The following is a 3,143-nucleotide window of genomic DNA, read 5'->3' as shown; positions in this document are numbered from 1 at the left end:
AAGAAAACAGGAAATAGGAAAGAAGTAAAGAACAGACAAAAGAGGACATCAATATTTTGGAATCTGTAAAGCAGAAGAGTGAGTGACAGTTAACATTTCTAGACAAGAGAAAGCAGACATCTAAGCTAGCAATGGGGAGAGACCAGAAAAAAGTCCATTTGAACTTTCAAACTCCCCAAGACTCAAAACTGAAGGTTTCAGAAACCTCTGGAGCCAGGGGAATAGTTAAATCTGGAAGCAGGAAGTGGGCTTGAAAGTTTGGTATAAGCAGCAATTAGAGCCCAGGACCCCATTCTTTGCCCCCTACAGCAGAAGGGCAGTCTGTCCCCGACTATGGCAGACGAAGGGTGTTTTAGCCTCAGGAGAGATTAAACTAGAGGGATCTGATCTTGGAGACACCAGAACAGCCGAGAGACAACTGATGAAAATGGGTTAAGTGAAAGTTGACGCTGATTTGTGAAATCCCCTTCCTGCCCCCTTCCCCCTTTGGTTGCCAGGATAATGCCAGCTAGGCTTATATTCCCCCACTAGGAGAAGAAAGATTTCTTTCTAGGGAAGCTGACTAGGCCACAAGGCATACTTACGGTTTGGGATTCTCCAGGAAATGGACACCATGTCCTAGAGTCAAGAGCGCAAGTCCTCTGCCCACCAATAACACTACATCCATGAAACAGGAATATGCCCCAAGAATGAGAGTCAGTCTCAACAGTAAGACCAGAAGCTGAAGAACAGTGGATCAATTACTTCAAAACATTCCGAGGGGAAATAATATTCAATTTAGAACGTTCTAGCCAGGAAAACAACTGATTAAATGTGAGGTTAGAATAAAGACATTACGAGACATGGAAGGTCTCAAAGCATCTTCTCCTGGTCTTTCTCAGGAGGCCTTCAAACCATCTGTTCCAGTAAAATGACCAGGAAACCAAGAAAGAGGTAGGGGTAAGCCCCAGGAAGCAGGGATGCTAACACCCCAGGGAGCAAAGAGGAGTCTCGGGGTGATGAGAAAGGCCCATGACGACAGCCATACAGCCGTTCCAGAGAGCAGCCGGAAGTGCTAGGGCGAGAGAAGGGAGTTCCCGGACGCACATCTTCACGAGGAAAGCTATAGTCCACTGATAGGATATTTCATGTGTTTGAATGAACTTAAAGGAGAGATTCAGTTATATTAGAGAGTTTTAGTGATGAATTATTGATTGACCCATAGAAAACTAAGCAAACAAGAAATAAGTCATCTATATCTTCAGGCAATACAAAATGTTGTTAAATACAGGAAAGATAACACGTGTGGCTTAACTGTGATTTATATTTAGATAGCTGTAATATGGTAAACTGAATACACTGATTTAAATCCAAACTCTGCTATAACTATAGTGAGAGGGAGATGAGGATTTTAATTGGAGAGTGGGGTGCACTGGAAGTGCATGTGATGTCCTATGTCATAGACTCAACAGATATCTAAAACAAGGCCAAGACATAATAGCTAAGCATGTCATAGAGATTGAATATGGTAAACAGCAGAAGAAACGACAAAAAGTATATTGGTTAAAAAAAACACACACACTATAGCACGATACAAAGTTTTAGAATTCAGGGAACAAAAACAAGTTCCTAACAGCTTCCAGAGAGGTTAAAACATAATAAAAATCAGGTCTCATACAAACAGGTTTGGGTCTGGGGAAGAATGGGACGAGGTACCCCTGTTTATATTTAAGTCATCGAAGCAACTGATTTTTAAAAAGTGTGTTCTTGTGTTATTTGATGCCACATGAAACTTCTATTTGAAATTAAAATATACTGTTAACTCAGTGTGTTCCCACAGATCGCCACTGACATGGCTCTCGAGGAAGACAGGGTCTCTGGATCTCATTTTGAGAAAAACTGCTCTAAGAGGGAAAATGATGAAGGAAAACTTTGCAAAGGATTAAATGAATCACTATGCCCTGGAGCCCTATGTGTCAGTAATGCCTGATGGAAAAGGAAGTCATACAGAGTTCAAGTGCGTCGCTCATGCAGCACTTCCACGGTACCTACTCTTTCTACTGCCTGCAACTTTCTGTGGATTTCAGGGGGAGGACGTGGGGGTATCTTTGCGAAACTTGATCTTGCGCTGGTATATCAACAGCTGGTCTTTGGTCGTGGCATTCCAGATATCCAAACCATCATCATTCATCAAGGGAATCGCCAAGTTACATTCCTTCACTTTGGAATTTCTGTTGCCTTTGGAGTTTTCCATTGCTTTGTGAAAACTCTGGTTTCTAGAATTTGGATGAGATACCACATTTCAGTGGGTGTTACGGGATTACTGAGGGAAAAACTTGATATTCCAAGTATATCTGACCAGTTCCATTTTCTCTTTGATATGTAATACTTTCAAGATAATAGCCAAATTGACTTCTTGGAAGTTCCATTGCACTGATGTCTCATATTGAACTTACCCTCAACTTAGATCAGAAGTGTTTCTAAATCTTTTTCGTACATACAACTGTTAAGCCTGGTCTCATCAAGTTTATATTTGGATTCAAGTTTCTGACCTTACATTTATTCACTCTAAATATGAAGTTTGGTTGAGGGATGCTTTTAAACCATATTCTGCCATTTAACATATATTTCTCCTCTGTCAGCTCCTTGTCACCCACCAATTTTATAAACATCCTGTTCAATATATTTATCCAAGTCATTGATTAAAATGGTGAGCCAAATGGGGTCAAGGAAATTTATTGGTACATTTAGCATCCATTGATTAATCAGTTTTCAACGTACCAAGTTGTTATCTTAAACAGCACAAATTTCCCCAGCATGTGCACTGGGTATAGTGTCAAATGGCTTGTTGAATTCCATCACTTTTTGTTCTGCTGGTCTAGTAATTCTTTCAGAAAAAGGAAATGTAAATAATTCTGTCTGACATTTTATATTAATACATTCTGGCTGGATAGTCACAATTTCTCCATCTGAAAATTGCCTCACGAATTATTCTAAGGCATTAATTTTAGAATTTTCCTCAAGATTGCTGTCAAGAGTAAACTAATCTACTTTCTTCTCTTGAAAAATCAAAACCATACGTGGTCATGTGCTTCTAGCACTTCTCTTCCCGATGGTTCTTCAAAAACACTGACAATGTTTTATTGTATGTTTTTCAAAGTAAT

The 3,143-nt window shown here is 39.8% G+C and overlaps 1 long non-coding RNA gene across 1 annotated transcript in view; it reads left to right on the top strand.

Moving 5' to 3' along the window:
• Positions 1-2,074, top strand: part of LOC109386807 (uncharacterized) — a 19,404-nt gene extending 17,330 nt beyond the window's left edge. The window contains exon 3 of the long non-coding RNA XR_002124853.1: positions 1,820-2,074. This is a non-coding gene — a long non-coding RNA (uncharacterized LOC109386807). The remainder of the gene's footprint in view (positions 1-1,819) is intronic.
• Positions 2,075-3,143: the final 1,069 nt, after the last annotated feature.

The sequence above is a fragment of the Hipposideros armiger genome, unplaced genomic scaffold (assembly GCF_001890085.2).
Source record: "Hipposideros armiger isolate ML-2016 unplaced genomic scaffold, ASM189008v1 scaffold_139, whole genome shotgun sequence".
Taxonomy (NCBI): Eukaryota; Metazoa; Chordata; class Mammalia; order Chiroptera; family Hipposideridae; genus Hipposideros; species Hipposideros armiger.
Note: the sequence above shows the minus strand (reverse complement) of the source record. Positions and strands in the feature narration are given on the sequence as shown.